Below are 20362 nucleotides of genomic sequence, written 5' to 3'. Positions count from 1 at the left end.
ATTTCTAAGATTAAAAACTAAAATAGAAAAACATTAATTACAATAGTCAAACAAGTGTAGTACCAAATATAACTTCAAAGGATTACAATTATAAGAAAAATACAAAAGGTGAAATTTCTACAGAGTCCAATACCAATCTGTAAAGATGAGGGGTCTGGAACTCCAAAATGACCGGCAAAAGACACTTGATGGGTCTGGAAAAGCGGATTGAAGCCTTGTACAGGAGATAACATCAAGCTGAATGAAGAAGGAAGGCCAGTACAGTCATCCATGTGTTGGGGTATCCCCAAGCGTTACATCATTTATATCATCATGAGTTGGTTGGGCTTCTGCATTTCCTTTGGGATCGGTGCAATCTTGGGGTAGCCATTGTTGAAATGGTCAACAATAGCACTGTGTATGTGGATGGAAAACCAGAGATTCAGATAACACAGTTTAACTGGGATCCAGAGATTGTGGGTCTTATCCATGGATCTTTTTTCTGGGGTTTCATTGTGACACAAATTCCAGGTGGTTCATTTCCAACAAGGTTGCAGCAAACATGGTACAAAACTCCAACAGTCACAGATTTCTTCCTCAGGCTGAGATCAGGAGGTTTGTAGTTGTGGGTGAAGGAGATGAGTTGCACATGTGAAGGGAATCCTGAAAATTAAATGTTAAGGACTAGGAAGAGAGAAGGAAGGATAAGGAAGACTAAATTGGGGAAGATAAAGTTAGGAAAAAGGGAACTATATACAAAATATGCAGAACAGACAGACACTAAACAAGACATATACATACAGACTTCACAAAAAATATGGCCATAACACTCACTCATACTAAAAAATATTTGTTGGAAAGAATCCAAAATAGAGCAAAAGAAAAGAGAATTTAGCTGGATCAACTAAAAAGCGCCTTAAAATGTAATAGCCAGCAACTGTTTAGATAAATCATTTCAAATTAAAAAAAATTTTTTTATGGCAGAGCAGAGCAGATCTGAAAGAGAATTTCATGAGTAACACAAACATGGAAAACTCTACTATAAGTGTATAACAGTATATATACCAAGTTATTGTATAACAGTAACTCTATGATAATCAATCATAGGCAAGAAGCACTGTGAAGAAAGTCCACCTAAATTATCATTACGTCAGCGTCTTAAAACCTAAATTGAGGGAAATAAAGCAATGATGTTAAAATAAAAAGAGTGAAAGTCATTAAATGAGTATACCTAGAAAGAAAAACAACATTAATATGATGAGAAATTTCTCTTTCAGGTGAACCTTGACTAAATTAAATTGTAAAATTTCATGATTAACTGAGACCTAGAGCAATAATGAAATTAAGACATAAATTCATCATACGAGGAAACACATTGGATTTTCAATCCATATTCATTGATCATGCCTGTGGAAAGAATCCTAGAGCATTAATAGCAACTGATAAGGAAGTGAAATGATTATCTGGTGTTCATTGTAGATCTTTAAGAAGTATAAAACAGGATGTATGCTGCTGTGGATTTCACTAAAGTATTAGGGACTTTTTTGATCTTCTTGTCATCAAAATTGATCCAGTGTTGTTTTGCAGCAATTTTACAGTATGAAGTACAGTGCCCATAGTGAACTTTACCATAATGGTTTGACACTGATGATAAGTTGTATTTCTTAATCTTTTATTCTCTGAAGTGCATTCTACTAAATTGAGGTCTTCTAAAGGAAAATCTACATAAGTATGCAATTTTTTTATTTGTTTGCCATCAAAAGCAAAACGTTTCAAGTGTATTATAAGTACTGGTGGCAGTTTCCATAAGTACGTTTTCTTTGCAAAATCCCTTCTAGTTTTGCAGCTGTTGCACAGAAATTTGTTGTCATCCCTTAACTCTTCTTCTTTAAAAAATTCAGAGAGGCATTCCTGTAATGTACATTTATCTGTAGATGTAACAGCCAGAGACAAATTAACAAATGTCTCATAAACCTCAGACTTTTGGTGGCATGTGAGACACTGTAGTGTAGATTTGAATTGTCCTTGAAAGAGATCATAAATAATAGATTTGTGAGCCTTTTGGTGTTCTGGACTAAATTGCTCATAATTTTCATTTTCCATAAGATGTGTAGTTTTGTCTATCATTAGATTTAGAGTAAACAAGTCCTGATGTAGTCCCTCTATTAGGAACATCACTAGTTCATGTGGATCCTGCTGATTGTGTCCAGGAAACTGGTCATTAAGTAAACCAATTGTTACTTTGAAGCTTTCAGGGTTAATATATCTATGAAATCCATTTCCCATGGTTTTGATGAGCCGACCAAATTCTTCGGCTAATTTACCTTCATGCCCCATCAGATTTTTCTTGTTAATTTCCTTTTTATAATGATCTTGATGAAAATACTGACTCAAGTCTGAAATATTATACAAGCATTGCAATATTGAGTTCATGTAGCAAGAGTTTCCTATATTTTGGAGCCCAGTTAAGACAGGTTCCTGTCTTTCCTTTTGCATTTCGGAGTGTAAGGGTTTATCACTACCATCAGTCTCACTCAATGTATGGTGTGTGACAGCTAAATCGTTGTTCCCTGCCCCAGAGACCTCAGCAATATAACTGCTGTTAGTGTCTGGAGTATTTTGTTTTTGCTCTGAAGGGGAGTTTATAGTCTGAACCTGATCATTTGTGCTAGCCCAATTTCTAACAAGGCATAATGGAACCCAAAATTTCTTGGGAGGGTTGTCATTTATAGAAACATAGGCATAACCCCTTCCTCTTAGGAGAAGATATCCAGCTATCCATTTTTCATCCTCCCTGATCCAAATAGGTTTATGGGTTGTTTCTTTTTTCTGAATATCTTCTTTAAAATGTCTTTCCGCTGCAGTGTAACTTTCCCCTTGGGGTAAGTTTAAGTAATTTAGTGTGATAAGAGTCAAAGATAGCAAATTCGTTGGTGGTAAACCTCTTTTTCTATTTTTTTGCAATTGAGTTTTTAAGGTTCTGTGAGTCCTTTCTACAATGGCCTGTCCCCTACAATTGTAAGGAATTCCTTTGAGATGTCTTATCTGCCATTCTTTACAAAAAAATTCAAAAGTTTTGCTAACATAGGCTGGCACATTATCAGTTTTTATAGAATATGGAATACCCATCACAGAAAAACATTGTAAAAGAAAACTACAAGCAGCCTTAGATTTTTGAGAAGACATGGGAATTGCCCACATAAAATGAGATTAAGTGTCCACCACAACATGAAGATAAGGGGAACCCAAAATTTCTTGGGAGGGTTGTCATTTGTAGAAACATAGGCATAACCCCTTCCTCTTAGGAGAAGATATCCAGCTATCCATTTTTCATCCTCCCTGATCCAAATAGGTTTATGGGTTGTTTCTTGTCTCTGAATAATTTACACATCCTAAAGTAAAATGTACCAGGAACCTTTGTTTTTTTAGGACTCCACCCCATGGTGCTTATGTCTAATTTCTGTGTCTGCACTCAAGGGAAAAGTCTTGGTAGGCTTGGGGGAACCAATTAAGGTTTTAAGGATCAAACTTGGGACAACTTATGCAAGGCCAGTACCCTGACAGCTGTACCGAGTGGCTGTATTGGATCTGTAGGAGACATAATAAATTCACTGCTGGTATACAAATAAGTTTAACCACCAGCACCCTCCTAGGGTTCACTCTTGTTCTAAAGACAAGCACTAAGTCTTGACTCAGACCATAGAAAGAAGAGATCAGAAGATGGAGTAGGACTACATTTTCCCCCTGTGTTTATTTTAGAAACAAATATGTGCTCTATAATGTAGCAGTACATTTGACAAAAAACTTGATCCATTCTTGAGGGACTTGAAGAAAGTCAAGAAGACATAATCTTTAGGTATCTCCTTCTACTAGCCAGATGCAAGGAGGAAAAAAGCATTTTCCAGAGCTGCATCTTCTGTTTTCACATGTGTCTCTTTGCTATCTGATTAGACAACTAACATAAAAAAATGAGGAATAGTAAGAACAGCAACAAGATATCCCAAAACTTGTTCATGACATATTCTCCTAGACAGAATACAAATTCTCAGCCATAAGTATTTTCTCTTGATCATTCTACCCTTAAGTATCTACTCAAATATGCTCTTCAAATTTCTGGACTGAAAGATACAAGCAAAGTTTGTATAATTTCTAGGATTCCTGGTTTTCTGCTTATTTTTGATGATTATAGCTTCCAGCTTTTATGATGGCTGAGAACATTTTTGTTTTATTTTTAAATTAGAAACATTAGAACCTATATTAAAGGTTGTCAAAAGTGACCAAAATGTAAGTCTTGTGTAAAAAGTAAAATTTATCAAGATATGAGTACTAAGCCATCATAAAGAATAAAATTCTTGATTGAAATCTAGCTGTTACTCAAGAAATACCTGCTGTTTGTACTCCACTTCCTCATGCCCTCTGAATTACTAAACTCCTTATTTAGCATTCTTTTCCAAGACTTGAAAAGAATGAGGCTATTTCCACTTATTTACTAAGATAGGAAGTGGAGATACCTGATGGGAGGTTCTCAGAAAAGAGACTGAAAAAATCACTGTGTAATCAAATATTTGAAGTACTGAAACAGATCATAAAACAAGACTATAGAATGGTGAAAACAGAGGTGAAACAGAGCTCAGGAATTCTGTGCCCTCTTCTTGTCCTCTTGAACAATGATTTTTATCTGGGCCACCCAGCTTCTCCATGTGTTAAGCATTACAGTGTTCCTGAGATTGCATTGCACCACCCTTAGTTCTTATGCAAGTGCTAATTCTGCAACTTTCTGGGATTTTCAAATGGTCCATTCTGATAAAGGCCTTCTGAATAGTACTTGTTTTCCAACATCCTTTAAACCATATGGCTTTCTTTATTCCTAGAAATTTATTGTGCTACAAGAATCTCTTGTATTAATTCGGATTTATTGAGCAAAGTATTTAGAATCACAGACTTGAGCTCCAAGTCTATGTTGAAATCCAAACTATCACCTAAGAGCATGTGGCCTTGAGAAAATGGCATCACATACTTCTCTTATGAGTACAATGGAAATAATTTATTGTACACTTCATCCTATTTTAAAGAGGCTTAACACAGCGACATAAAACTTTTAGCTCATAACTTAATATATATAGCATGTTAATTAATAAATGAGGCATGTTTTTATTATGCAAAAAAACTTGTACTTGCTTTGATGGGACATACAATATTTGCCAGTGCGGTTGCTTTGATTAGTATTTCCCAGCTTTTAATGGAAGGGAATCTTTGTTTTTTCCCATGAAGTTTGTATCACTGCTTTTGGAACTATTTTCTTCATGCTTACTTAGATTTAACTGCATCTTTGAACCTACTGCAGTGGCTAGTATAAAGTAGATACTCAATATAACTGTTGAATTGATGAATAACTTAATAAATTATAGATTTAAAAGTGATTATACTATTATATCAAACTAAGTAAAAGAAAAACGGGTATTATGTTTTTACTACAGGTTTCACTATGCCGAACCTCATTCCTATAATAAATTAATTTTTATATTACATAACAATATTTAATCTAACAGTCAAAGTTTCAACTATTAAAAGTATACCATTTTAGAATAGAGAAACTATTTTCCTCTAGTGATCATCAACATTCATTCAATTATTTGAATCATGTTTTGCAATTATCTTTTCTTTTTTGTTTTTGTTTTGTTTTGTTTTGGGGGGGCCACATCCATTTGATGCTCAGGGGTTACTCCTGGCTAAGTGCTCAGAAATTGCCCCTGGCTTGGGGGGACCATATGAGATGCTGGGGGATCGAACCCTGGTATTGAACCTCGGGCCTTCTTTGGCTAGCACTTGCAAGGCAGACCTTACCTCTAGCGCCACCTCACTGGCCCCTTGCAATTATCTTTTTAAGAGAAATTTTAAATATGTATTTTCTTTTATTTATTTATTTTATTTATATAATTGCAAATATCTATGGTGTCCTGAAATAAACAAGTGATGATGAAAGAAAACTTTAATATTCTTACAGTAAGATATTAATCATAAAGACATTAAATTTTATATTTAATTTCAACTTTTATTTTAATCTTTTTCCAGTACAGGTGAATTTCTCCAGGCAAAAATTGATTTTGTATCATGATTAGATAATTGGTAGCTTTAGCTACTTTAGCTAGATATATTATTCCTACTAGTAAAATGTTTAATCACAAAATTTATCCAGCAATATTTACCTTTTTAAAGTTTGTGGAGGAAACATCATGTCATGAATCAGCTGCAGTTAGGTCATTGTTCTATGAAAGCGATCTTAGGAAGGCAAAAAAGTCATAAAATGACATATTTGGTCAGATGTATTGCCAGTGGTTGGTAAACAGCACAAATTAAGTAAATCACTGTCATAACTTACCATATCCATTAGGTCTTAAAATGCTTAATTGGGATGTTTCTTCCTGATTGTATTTTGAAAAGTTTTGGAAGACATAGTTGCCCTGATGTTTGGCCTATATAAATACCCAACCACTTCAAATTTACACACACACACACACACACACACACACACACACACACACAATTTACTGTGGTTTTCTGAGAGGTTTTGAACAACAATAAAATTCAGGCCCATCGTGATTTTAAAACATGATCCTGATGTGTATTTTCGCTGCTGCCAGAGCTTGGGAGATGTTACATAAAGTGAAAAATCCTATAGAGCTTCTGGTTACCATCTGACCTTTGGAATGTCAATAGAAAACAGTAACAGTCTGTGCAAAAACTTCTTAATATTTTATGAGCATGTTTAAACTTAAAACCTATTTGTTTTCTCAAAAGGTAAGTTTATTATTTCCTTTGATTTTCCTTAGAATGAAGTAGTAAAATTCTGAATTGAGAAGGGTCCTTAACATTTATCCCAGATCTCCCTCTAAGGTCCAGATGCACAAAACACAGCTGTCCTTCTAGCCTGCCCTTGGGAAGATCCTTTTAGTTTTGGGGCTCACAAGCCAGAATGGAACTCTTGATTCTTCTTTCAGCTCCCATAGAAACCTGTTCCTGTTCTCCTTCCAACAGAGTAAAGAAAACTGATATCCACACAGCTGGCAAGTCAGAAACTTTGCTTAAACAATCTTATTCAAGCATAGTCGACAGAGCTGACAGAGTGGAAAATGAAGGAGAAACATATGGTTCTGGGAAGTTGTTCTTTCGAATACAGCTCATCATTTTCAAGATGCTAGAAGGAAGGTTCTCTGGCAACTCCGTAGAATCATTGATTTCTCTTTATCCCTGTCTGAACCTTCACCAAGTTCTGACTATAATTTCTTGAATTTTTTCACTTTCTTCCCCTCTATTTTTTTTTTGGCTCTTATCATCATGATTATCTGTTACTTGTCTTCCCACCTCGTTTTATTTATTCATTATCTTTAGAGTGACTATTTGTTGTTGTAGTTGTTGTTGTTGTTATCACTGTGGGGAACACCAGACAATACCAGAGGTTACTCCTACCTCTGCATTCAGGAATCACTCCTTGCTGTGCTCAGGGGACCATCTGAGATGCTGGAGATCAAACCTAGGGCAAGCCTTGTACTATTTCTCCAGCCTCTCCAGAGTGATTAAATCCTTAAAAGATGAAAGAGTATTCAGTCTGCCAAATCAACAAGAATAGTAAAGGGTTAAACCAGAATTAAATGAATCTGATTGAGTTCAAAATCTCTGATGTAACCATCAGGCTATATTGCTCTGTAGATCAGTAGAATAGATATTAATATTCCATAGTTGCATAGTAAAATGACTGAAAAAACAATAGGGCAGGAACTTTAGTGATGTATATACTAATCCAGTATGTTGGTGCACTTTTACATCTACATATGATGAATACCAGTTTTGATATCTAGTTGAATTAGGACAAAGAACAGTATCCAAAGCTGAGTAGGATCCCTGGTCCAGACACATATTATTGTTGTATGTCTGTAGGTTTTGGGAACCCAGAGACACAAGGGTAATTTAGTAATACATTCTCAGAATGATATTCAGCTGAGAAAAATAGAGATCTTAAGGGATTTATCTAAAAATGCATTTAACTGGGAAAATAAAATCTTTATCAGATTTAGCTTCTCCTCACAGGGCCAACCATACTGCTCTTTATTTCCTCTCAGTTCACAGCTTTTGCACTATTCTGAGACATGTACATATTCCTTCATTTCTCCAGCAATAATTTACTAGGTGCATTTTGTTGAGCAGAGCCACTGCTAAGGAGGAAGGAATGAAACTGCAATTCTTTTCCTTTTCAAGGGAAATTTAGTTCTCAAAGAAGTTAGTGACACACAGCTGGCACAAGTAAGTTTCTCTCTTGGTTCAGTGATACATCCTTCAACCTGCAGTTCATCTTATCCCAGTATAGTGGTCTGGCACGAACTGAGCAATGTTAATTGAAATCTGCCTTGTCTATATCTTTAATTACTGTAAATGATCTGAATCTTGACACATAGTGACGAGGTCAGGGGATAAAATGACTGGAGAGTTTTAAAGAGAGATTGAGGGTCGGAGATGACTCAAACCTCAGTTTATCTCAGAATGAGTCAAGACCATGATCTCTGACACTGCAGAGTTTCATTGAGCACCTCTGTGTATGACTTTTGGTGGTTCGCATCACCAATAGGACTGACCACGACACTACCAGGTCTGGGAATCTCTGAGTGAGATGTTGGGCTTCTTTAGCACCACTGATGATATTCCCTATTTAAAAAGAAAGATGGGAGATCGTTTTGAAAAGAGCAAGAGATTGAAATATTCATATTCATGTGCAAGGTTATGAATAATAGTTTGATTTTTCTTTATTGTAATTCATGACTGATAGTCCAAAATATTAATCAGTTTTTTCATTAAAAATAACGGTGCTTGTGTTTAAAATTTAGAGAGAACATTATTTTAGTGGTTGGATGTATCAAGCAGAAACCCAGCAACCTGGCTCAATATTGTCTTATGGAAAAGGACAGTGAGTAAAGCTCTGCAAAGCTAACAAATCACAATAGAATGGGTTTTTCTGATATATTACCATTTCTTAGGACTTGTGAAAATACACAGTGGAGAAAGCTAATGTGTGAATGCTGGTTAGGACAAGCCACATTCCATGTTAATTGGAATTAAATAGATGAGTAGTCTCTGCAGTATAGAAACTTTGGAATTTTATCATTAGGTCACCTGTCTTAAAACTCTTTTCATTTACTAAAGGAGACCTCAACTCAGAAAAAATTGCTTAAAACTTTTTGTTAAACAACAACAACAACAACAACAACAAACTGGCTGAGTTAACAAGACCATCGGTCATGTATACTTTGGAATGAATTGATTCAATTTGTTTTCCTCAAAATGCCTAGAGTAATCTACCAACTTAGAGAAAGAAGAAAAAATGAAATTAGCATAAGGGTTAGGGGTAGAGAGAATCATTTAGGGAAGATCATTTTGATCCTAGTGCTCTGTCAGATTGTTTGATATAAGAATGCTTATAGAGAGTTTAAAAAAAGAGAGAGAGACCGAATTATCAGGATGTGGAGTAGTAAAAGACTGTTGGGAAATGTGAGGAGATTCTGACCAAAAAACCTGCTGACTTGGTAACTTTGCTTTTGCTCTATTCAATCATCTTTAAGTGTGTCAGTTATGTAATTGGATGCAGTTGTTAAAATAGTCTAAATAAAATCAGTCCTGTCACATTTAAATATATCAGAGGAGCGGAAGAAAAAAAAGATTTATAATATGTGGCCCAATCCCCAGGCTGATCATAAGACTGTTTGACACTATTGAATTCTGAGTAATAGGTATAAGATTGTTTTTCTAACTTTGGTGATTAATTAATTAATCAAATAATCTGTTTATTTTACGTAATATTATGCCTGGACTTAAGAGGAAATATTTAGCATATTTCTGTCTAAGTAGGGAAGTCTATATGTGTCATTCTAGGTTGAAATATGAACCCAATGAAAACAAGATGTTGTTATCAGTTCATGACTTAAAACACTGTCCAAAGTCCATCTTGCTGTGTGCCAGGTCTTGGCTTAGAACATATCTTCCTTATTATAATTCAATGGCTACCTCTATTCCACAGATAGAAAGAAGTTCTTATAGGCTTAGAACTTTTCTCACTTTCCCAAATCCTTACTACTGTTGAGAGGTCAGACCAGAAATCAAATGGGATTTTTCTGAACCTAAAGCTCGTAAGCTACGCATTAGGCTTATTGCAAATTAATAGTATAATATCAACCATCGGTGCTATTATTTACCATGTGTACATAGTAAAAGTTTTGAACAAATAAGAAGGTTCAATATTGGAAGTAGTACTCAATTGAATTATTACATACTTGTAGCCACACATGATGAATCCAGTTTTAAATAACAGTTATGAAGTGATGAGGAACACTGATTTACATTTAAAATTAATATCCCTCGTACTTGTCCTAGATCCTGCACTGACTTTTGAGACAGTAATTTGTGTTCCTTGAGCCCAAGTATCTATCTCATCTATTTTTTGTTATTGTTTTTTTTTTTGGGGGGGCACATCTGGCTGTGCCCATAATTTACACATGACTCTGTGCCCAGAAATCACTCCTGATAGGCTGGTGATGCTATGGATCAAACTTGAGTTGGATATGTGCAAGACAAATGCCCTACCCACTGTGCTGTTGCTCCAGTTCCTCTAAATCATCTTTAATATAAATAAATTTGATAATTTTCTCACATTCCAAGAGTCTATAGGTCATATGAGAACAAATCCTTTAAAGCACATGGAATTAATTTGCAACATGTACTGTGGCAAACTCTGATGTCATCTGCCCAACGCTGGAGTCCAAGATCAGTGCAGGCCTTTTAAATGGACTTGAGCCAAATATAAAAATAAAAATACCATTTGGTTACTTAGCAGTACAGAGAAACTTGCAAGAAGCTGTACAAAAAAAGCATTTTTTTCTACATTGCTCTTCAATATTTTCTTGTAATATCTGTTTTTTCATATTCTCTGAGGGAACACACTTATGGTATCCTAAAAAAATTCCAGATAGTGATTAATTATAGATCTCTAGGTAATTGGTCCCGTCTTTTTTTTTTTTTTTTAATTTGGGCCACACCCTGTGGCGCTCAGTGGTTACTCCTGGATATCTGCTCAAAAATAGCTCCTGGCAGGCATGGGGGACCATATGGGATGCAGGATGCAGGAATTCTAACCAACCACCTTAGGTTCCGGGTCGGCTGCTTGCAAGGCAAAGGCCGCTGTGCTATCTCTCTGGCCCTGATTGGTCCCATCTTAACAAATTTCAGTTAAGGAAATTTGTAAAGAACTGTAAAGTGCACTCTAAGTGTCAATGAGTATGTTTTTATACATATGATATATCATATTTGAATCTTTAATATATAGAGATAAATTTAGTGTACCTAAAATAATATGGAATATATATATACTGAAAAATTATTTGACATTTGACTTTTTTTTATTTTTGTATCACACCAAGTGATGCTCAGCAGTTACTCCTGACTATGCTCTCAGAAATTACTCCTGGCTTGGGGGACCATATGGGACGCCAGGGGATCGAACCAAGGTCTGTTCTGGATCAGCCGCATGCAAGGCAAATGCCCTACTGCTGTGTCATTGCTCTAGCCCTGTAATTTGACATTTTTTATCTCCTGGTTTTTATTTGGTTTTTGTTCTCATTTTGTGAGTAGGATTTGGGTCAAAAATATGGCAAACTAGAATACCAATTATTTGGACTTGTATTTATTACTTTGCTCATTTTTTTATGGTGGTGTGAAACATCTGTCATGATTTCAATGTGTTTTTAGTGGGTGTTATTTGTGTTTAAATATCTCAGCTTGAAAGTCTGTTCTTTTTATGGAAAAGAAATACCACCACATACACATCATGAAACTCATTCACAAAATCAAAGAGATTCTAACCATTGATATAAGAACATCTAAAGGATACAACATATTTTGGCCCACATCTGTGTCTGTGCTCTTTGAACTAATTGGAAAATATTGTTTGCTGGCAGGCTTTAATCTAGAAATATGTTTCCCCTTAAGGGTGATTTGTCTAATTGGCTATAGAAATACTTTTTCTCTGCTTTAGAAAGCTTTTTCTCATTTGCTTATGGTACAGCTTACCCAGCTTTTCCTCATGCCGAAAGCTGAAGTATCGCTTCACTGAACATCATTCAAATTTCCATGATTAAATCTGACAAGGTTTACAACCAGATTTCAATGTGAAAACAAAAACAAACAAACAAACAAACAAACAAAATATCAGGCATCTCACTATTCTTGGCTACAGATACCTCTTTTAGCAAATGTATTAGAAGAGATGCTTCAGATCCTTCACTTCCTACAATTTACTAATCCAAGGAAAGTATGAATCTAGGAATAGGAAAGTGTAAATGAAGAGAGTGGAAAACAGGGCTTCGGTTATGATTTCATGGTATAACAACATAATCCTCCTCACCCTTTTCTCAGGACTTTAGGCTATGGTGAAGTGAAACTAGGTTGTTTAAAGAACTTTTATGAGTCCCAGCCAATTAAATACAAAATATGGATATCAAAGATGTTTACCAGGAAAACATTTTAGCTGTAAAATTAAAGTCCAAAGAGTTATTTTGTCCGTATGGTCCAAAGAAATCAATGGACTTGATGTATATTAATACTCCAGGGAATGTATATGAATCTTTGGCAGTGAAAATGTTAATCCATGATGTTACACAAATGATCAGAGAAACCAGTTCAGGTAACTGTATTAAATACGGTGAGTCAGATAATTGGTTAAGTCAGAAAGGCAAATGAGTCATTCTGACTCACATTTTCAAATCACTGACTGCAAAGACAATACATATGGGAGAACTGGGCATAATCAGTTCTCAGAGTGGGTTCATTTCTAACCTTCTTTGTCCTCCAGTCAGTAGACAGACCAATGATGTAATTGGAGGATGCTGCAGAAAAACAGGTGAAAATAAACTTGTTGTCCTTCCTTCCCTTAAAAGTCAACTGTCAAACCAAAGAGAAGGTGTGAGTTTCATTATGGTAGTTCTTTTCAAGGGATTCAATCAAGGTAATTGCATCGCATTTCCATACTTCTCTGTTGTTGAAAAAAAATAGTCTTGCTCTCAAACATAAAAGCTCATGCTTAACACCATTGTAATGTAGTTGAAGGCATATAATACCATTTAGGAAAAAAAAATTCTATATGTTTACATCTCTAGCAACAATTTGTAGTAAGTTTTTATCTAAAAATAGATTTTACTTCCTGCTTAAAAAAGCCATTAGTGGCTATTTCTGTAATTTGTAGAAATTCAACAGAATATTTAAAATATATTGTTAGCACCCAAAAAATTCATCTGTTGCAATCTCAAATACTTCTTTTTTTATATACACAGAGTAAATTTGACTCTCCTGAGAAGAGGAAAAAGCAATCCATGGGAGGTGATCTTATGGGAGAGGCCTTGTTGGCCAGGGTGATAGGGTCACTGGGAGAAGTAATTCTCAGAGGCGAAAATAAACATCAGCCCTGTTGGGTCTTTGAAGTTCCTTTAGATGGAATTTGCCTAATTTTTCACTTCCTCTCTCTTTCCTACCTTTCACTGAAAATAAGTGACAAGTGATTTAAAAGGAATAAAACTTGCCACATCAAGAGGAAAGAAAAAACAAACCCTGGGCCACTCCAAATATAATTTACCTTGTGAGCAGTTGATATGATTGTTTCACATTTATTTTTTAGTGTCTCTTGATAATTTTCTTGAGAGAGACAAGTTTAAAAAATGGGTGGGCATTGGGAGGAGGAGGAGGAGGACTAATTCCCAAATGTAACATTGTTGTTTTTTGAGTCTCCTGAAATGGATTTAATGCTATTTTCAGAATTATTTAATGCTATTTTCAAAATTAATTTTCCAATATCTGATTTAAATTTGAACATTGGCCTTTCTTTATAAAATTATCTATCTGTAGTTGTCCCCCACTTTTATCCTGTTAATCAGTGCAAAAGAAAAGAAAAGAAAAAAGCATGTCATATGACTTTGACTTTTAGATCTAGAACTTCAAGAAGAAACTATTTTTCCTAATTATAGTCACCAACTACCTTTATTAGACGGAAATGTTGTAAACACTCAGAATCAACAGTGTGTTTGCCTTGCATACACTCAATCATGGTTTCATCTCCTGCATCCTATATGATACAGCCTGCTAGGAGTAATTTTTGAGTGCAGAAGTAACCTTAACCAGGAGACACCTCTAAGCACCACTGGGTCTTGAGCAAAGAAGAGAAAAGAAAAGAAAAGAGAAAAGGAAAGAAAAGAAAAAAGAAAAGAAAAGAAAAAGAAAGAAAAGAAAAGAGGGGCTAGAGTGGTGGCGCAAGTGATAAGGCACCTACTTGCGTGCGTTAGCCTAGGACAGACCACGGTTTGATCCCCAGGCATCTCATATGGTTCCCCAAGACAGGAGCGATTTCTGAGCGCTTAGCTAGGAGTAACCCCTGAGCGTCACTGAGTGTGGCCCAAAAAACAAAACAAAACAAACAAACAAACAAAAAAACAAAGAAACATACTATAATAAAAAGTCTATTATGGTGAACATCATAGAAAAAAAGTCAAAATCCTTTATCTTTAATATATCTTTGTTCAGTGTTACTTGGTATCAGTAAGTATTTGATGATGTTTTTGAAGTTGAAGTTAGTAGAAATCAATAGTAGAAACATGATATTAGTATAAATTATTTTTAATTACTTTTCTATTTTTAATTTTTGTTTTGTTTTGGGGGGCACACCCAGTGATGCTCAGTGGTTACTTTTGGCTATGCACTCAGAAATTGCTCTTGGCTTGGGGACCATATGGGATGCCCGGGGAATGACCATATGAAATGCTGGGGTCTGTCCTAGGCTAATGCCAGCAAGGCACTAGCTCCGTGCCACCACTCCGGCTCCCTTTTAATTTATTTAACTACTTTTATTGATTTAATTTTGAGGAGATGGTGCACATCAACTTGTATTCAGGTTTAACTTCTTAGTCTGTGCTCAAGGATCATTCCTGTCAGTGCTGGGGATCAGACCAGGTTTAGTTTCATGAAAGGAAAGTGTCTTATCTTTTGTATTATCTCTCTGGCAGAGTGTTTATAGCAAATGGTAATACTATGATTTAAAAGATGAAAGCTAGCCACCTAAACAAAATATGTGTAGGAATAGATGTGTTTCTGTTTTCTGTCTAGGTTTTCTCTTTAGGTAAACAAGAATAATCAATAAAAGAACATTGGGAAACAACTGCATTTTCCTGTATCTATTTTCCTATACTTGTCCTGTGTCAGTGAAGTGGAAAACTTAGATAGCTATCAACTTAAATCAATTGCTCTATTTTTTTAACCTCCAAACAGAAGAATAAAAGTAAAAAAAAGCACAGATTAAAAAATTTGTATTTGAGGTAAAAAATTAGACACCAATACTAAAGATTCCAAATAAACATTTAGAGCACTTAATTTTTATTCAGTTTAATAGGAAAATAAGCAGCTTAAATAACACTAAATACCTTTTTTTTTATTGTAAAATAAATTCTTGCAGGGACTAGAAGAAAGATCATGAGTAAATTTAGCAAACATATACCTATATATTTGCAGCTTTGAGATCATATTTATATATTTTAAAATTTATATTCTGTTATATATTCAGGTTAAAAAATTTAGAGTTGACATAAAAGTATGCTAAGACTTTTCTCTGGGAAGTTGCTTGAAAATTTATTTTGTCTTATACATTGAAATTTATGAACAAAATAAGAACTGCTACCATCCTCTTCTATTACTCCATTCTCTCCTAGCTATCTGACCTAAGCTTTTCTAGCATGTGTATTTTTAAACAAAATAGGTAGGAAACACAAGAAAACCATTGTGTCTTTTAAATACAGTCCTGTCTGAATTTTTAAAACAAATAACTTGAATACATAAATTTATAAAATAATTGGAATAAAATTGAAAATCAAATGTTGATATTTATAACTCCTACCTCAAGCTCATCTTCAGCCACACCCACTACTTGTATGAACTTTTCCTTCATTCAAAAATGTTCAGTAGCTCACATGATAAATATGGTTTTTTGTTTTTGTTTTTGTTTTTTTTGGTTGTTGTTGTTGCTTATTTTCAGACCTTATACATCAGCTGTTCTGATGAGTAAGTTCTTGTTTTGTACGCAGTTTGATTTTGATCTGGCTTCAAACTGTGAGTAACATGTTAAATATTTTAGAGGTAGCATTTCTGATCTCTCTGAAAGCCAAGTGAATGAACAGCACAGATCTTGGCTCAAGGTTCTTCTCTTGTCCCCTTGGTATTTTCACTCCTTTTGGCTCCCACAAAATCAGAGAAATCCAAATTATGTCTTTTTTGAGGGAACTAAACATGTCTCATTTATACAAATTTCTTCTTTTCCCTTCTCCAAATGTTAGCATCCTCTGTGTTTATTATGCTCCAATGCTGTGTGCTTACCAATTTATTTACAATCCATTAAAAAGGCAAATATTTGGAAGCAAATCCAATGTAAATATTGGAAGGATTCCTAGTTCTAATCAAGATATATTGACTGAGTGTCCACAAATTCAAAGCATATATTTTGTCACTTCTGCTTTTTTGCTAAAGGATTTCTCTCTCTTTCTCTCTCTTTCTCTCCCTTTCTCTCCCTCTCTCCTTCCCTCCCCCCCCCCTCTCTCTCTCTCTCATTCTCTCTCTCCCCTACCTCCTTTCTCTCTCACACACATCTCTCTCAAATAAAAGACCTGTTCAAGCTAAAATATATTAGAATCGTGTCTTTACTAAAAGGTCACTGCAACATCATTACCACTCACTTCACTAAATCCAGAATGACTTTAGGATACTGGGATTGGAATAGTGTTTCTTTTTTCTAAATATAAAAGTAAGAATTACTCATGAAGATAATTTTGTGGGACTATACCCAGTAGTGTTCAGTTCTTACTCTTGATGCTGTGCTCAGGGATCACTCCTGGTAGTGCTCAGAGGCCAGTGTGTCAGGGAGAACATGCAAGGCATGTACATTATCTGTTGTACTATCATTCTGACCCTCATGAAGGCCATATTGAAAACAAAATGTGGGAAATTGGGGCAGAGAGATAGCACAGCGGTAAGGCATTTACTTTGCATGTGGCTGACCTGGGACAGACCTGATTTAATTCCTGGCATCACATATGGTCCCCTGGGTTTGCCAGGAGCAATTTTTAAGCACAGAGCCAGGAGTAACCCCTGAGCATCACTGGTGTGGCCCAAAAACCAATCGATCAATCATCAATAAAGAAACTAAAAAAAGAAGTGGGAAATTAAGTAAAATCACACTAGAGAAACTATTGAAATTCACTTTATTTTACACATTAAACAGAATAACTGTAAATGTGCTCTCACTCAAGATAAGCAATTTAATATTTTTCCTTCCAGTATTTTACCTTTGGTTAAAAATGGCAGATAGATAAAATTTAAAACACTTGCACAGGCATTCCCCCCCCCCCCCCATACAATACAATACCAATTGTGACACCAACCAAACTTCACTGCTCTCTTTTTGCCTGGATCAGCATTCAACTTTGAGAATCAGCTAACTCTAACTGGAAGAGAGAAATGACTTCCATAGAGTTCTTTGTGAACAAGAAAAGAAGAGAATTCTCAAATGGAGAGTTAGATTTGGTTGGACTCAGGTCAATTGTAGATCTATCAGTGGGACTTGACGTCTCAGAATAGAATTGATTGAAATGTGTGGTATTGATGGAACTGTTTTTCTCTTTGTGGATCAACATTGCTTTGCTGCTTTGGTATGGTTCACTACTACTCATCAGGTGTGAGTCAGTGAAAAACTGCATGCTGTTTCTGGATCAGAAGTGCTAGATTCTAGGAAACAATCTATAGCATGGAGGAAGTTTTCTGAAGTGGCCCTGACACTTCTCATTTTCAAGCTGTGACATTGGAATTTGGCCTGTATTTTGTAGCTTTGAAGTTAAAGTAATAGTTTGCAGCCAGACAGTGTTCTATTTTATTTTATAATTTAATTGACACATTAATATACACTGCTTCTCAGTATGAGTGATATTAGTTAGATTTGGAAAGGAAGTGCTTTGTGAGTCTTTTAAGCTCCAGGAATCCCAATAAATGGGAAGAAGGAATTGGTTTCAGTTTGTTTGATGTGTGTAATTTGAATTCATTATCAGCATTACTGTTCTAAGGTTATCACCTCTGTGTTTCTGTGGTCACATATGGAGGCAGTTGCAATTTGCACAAGGTCAGTCAAATTTTTCCCTTAAGTAACAGTGATAATAAGCAATGGGAGTTGTAAATGCAGTTAACTTTGTGGGTGGTATCTACTCTCAGGGCACCCTTCTGTCCACAAAATCTAACAATTTGATGAGGAAGTTTAAATAAGTTCAGGGGTCCTCTTGAAGACAAGTTTTTTTGGGGGAATCATGAGCATCTTAATGGTACTCTCATTTATATCAAAGTACATCCTGTTTAACATCATATTTATCACTAACATGAAGTCAAAGGAACTATTCCAAGTGAAGCAAATTAAGACACTATGGTCATGATAAAATTTGTGTTGTTTGGGACTGGAGACTGGGAGTGTGTTCATGTTCATACTAGCAAAACATGTGCTACTATGCCAATAGATAGGATGTTTTCCTTGCATGTGGCCAATCCAATCTCAGGCACTCCATGTGATCCTCTGAGCCCCACCAGAAGTGATTCTTGAGTATAGAACCAGGAGTAAGCCTTTGGCAAAGCCAGAGGCAGCATCAAAACAAAACAACAGAAATACCTGTACTCTAGCATGTTGAACTATATCTCCTTAGTCTGTCAAGATCAAATCTGAATTTTCAGAGAACATATATGTCATACTAGTCTCAAGGCAGTCATTTTTTTTGAAGTGTTCTTTATTAACTAAAAATGATTATTTCTAATGTTTTCTGAAGTTTTTATTTGCATTGTTGCTATATCATTTTTCTCTTTGGGCTGTAAATGAACACACACCTTCATTCCCATGCTGCATTGAGCTTGCAATTAGAACATCACCAGCTTTTCTCTCTGTGCCAGTTCTTAGAACAGATAAAGCAGACAAAACAGTTTTGTCATTTCAACAGTCAGACTGAACTCACTCACCCCTTTACTGCTCACAATACCTTTTGGCTTAAGAAATTTAGACAGACATACTGTGGATTGAGTGCCAGAGCCAAGTATGCCAGTACTTCCTCATTCCACTTGTAAACTTTGTGTACCCCAACCAACATGCTGGAGGAGACATAGCACTTAGTTTAATTAAGCTGAGTCGCAACCAAATTCCATAAAAATTCCCATGCTTAAAAGAGAAGTTCTTTTATTTATATTTTGTATAATATCTTTATTTATGCACTAGGATTACAAGCATGCTTGTAGTTGGGTTTCAGTCATAGACAAGCTCTTTATTGTTCTTCCTCTTAAACCAGGGAACAGCCATGAACTAAGAAACAGCTAGAGGAGGATCTGGATATTACCTACCATTTTACCACAGTCTGACTTTTATTTTGAGCACTCGAATTACCCGGATATCATCTGCACAGTAAAGTGTATATTTTCTTACAAATTTATATTTGTAATATATTTATATTTTCTTAACAATTTATATTTGTTACTTAGATAAAAATAACTAGACTAAGGACAACTATAAAATGGGAAACAATCTATACCAATGAGGAAGTTTTCTGAAGTGGCCCTGACACTTTTCATTTTCAAGAGTGACAATAGAACTGGAACATTTCCAGAAAAATTCTTAGTAAAGTTAATACAAATTTAAAATAAGATGCTATAATTATGTGAAATATTTTTAATACAAATTTTGTTTGGAATTTGTCAGGGTTTTTTTTTTTTTTTTTTTTTTTTTTTTGAGAGCGTGTTGTAGCCTGATGATTCTCAGGGATTTTTGCTAACTCTGTTCAGATGTGACTCCTGGTCATGCTTTAAGGCCCATATGCAGCACAAACAATTTAACACTTGTATTATGTCTCTCTGGCCCCTGAAATCTTATTTTTAATAAATCACATTTTTTAGAAAAAAATCATATTTCTTAATTATGTTATCTATGTTCCATCCAATGAAGAAACAAGATTAATCTATGAATAGATATTACTGGGCTTGGGACTTCAATCAGACTTAAAGGTCAGTCTGCTCTCATTATCTTTGGAAGGACAGTCACAGTATTCACTTTGTAGCTTTTGAGGCCATGACAACTAATTGGCCAATTTTGTTTGTTTTCTTTGTCTTATCTGTGGATCTGCTCCATTTTTCACAGAGGGTAATAAAGAGTTAGCTCATATTCCTAAGCACACTTCAGGGTGCCAAGGCTCAGAGCCCACCTTTTACTGTGGGGAAGAAGCCCAGTTCAAAGCATGTTTTC

The sequence above is a fragment of the Suncus etruscus genome, chromosome 5, assembly GCF_024139225.1.
Source record: "Suncus etruscus isolate mSunEtr1 chromosome 5, mSunEtr1.pri.cur, whole genome shotgun sequence".
Taxonomy (NCBI): Eukaryota; Metazoa; Chordata; class Mammalia; order Eulipotyphla; family Soricidae; genus Suncus; species Suncus etruscus.
Note: the sequence above shows the minus strand (reverse complement) of the source record.